Consider the following 254-nt stretch of genomic DNA (forward strand, 5'->3'; position numbering starts at 1 on the left):
CCTATTCCGTGCAAAGTACTCAAGAGAATAATTGCTTAGAAATTATGGAAGGCATTCACCCCCAAATTAGATCATCGGCTAGTTCGGAAACACCAATGGAAGCATTTGATAAAACCACCTGGTAAACAGTCAAAAGTGCATGGAAATTAAATTTAAATTAATTACAAGACTGAAAATAGGTGACGACTATTTAACCAACAGGAATATGTTAGTAGCAGGGATCAGTGGAAGGGCCTTGAGTGTTTCGGTAACAC

The sequence above is a fragment of the Penaeus monodon genome, chromosome 24, assembly GCF_015228065.2.
Source record: "Penaeus monodon isolate SGIC_2016 chromosome 24, NSTDA_Pmon_1, whole genome shotgun sequence".
NCBI lineage: Eukaryota > Metazoa > Arthropoda > Malacostraca > Decapoda > Penaeidae > Penaeus > Penaeus monodon.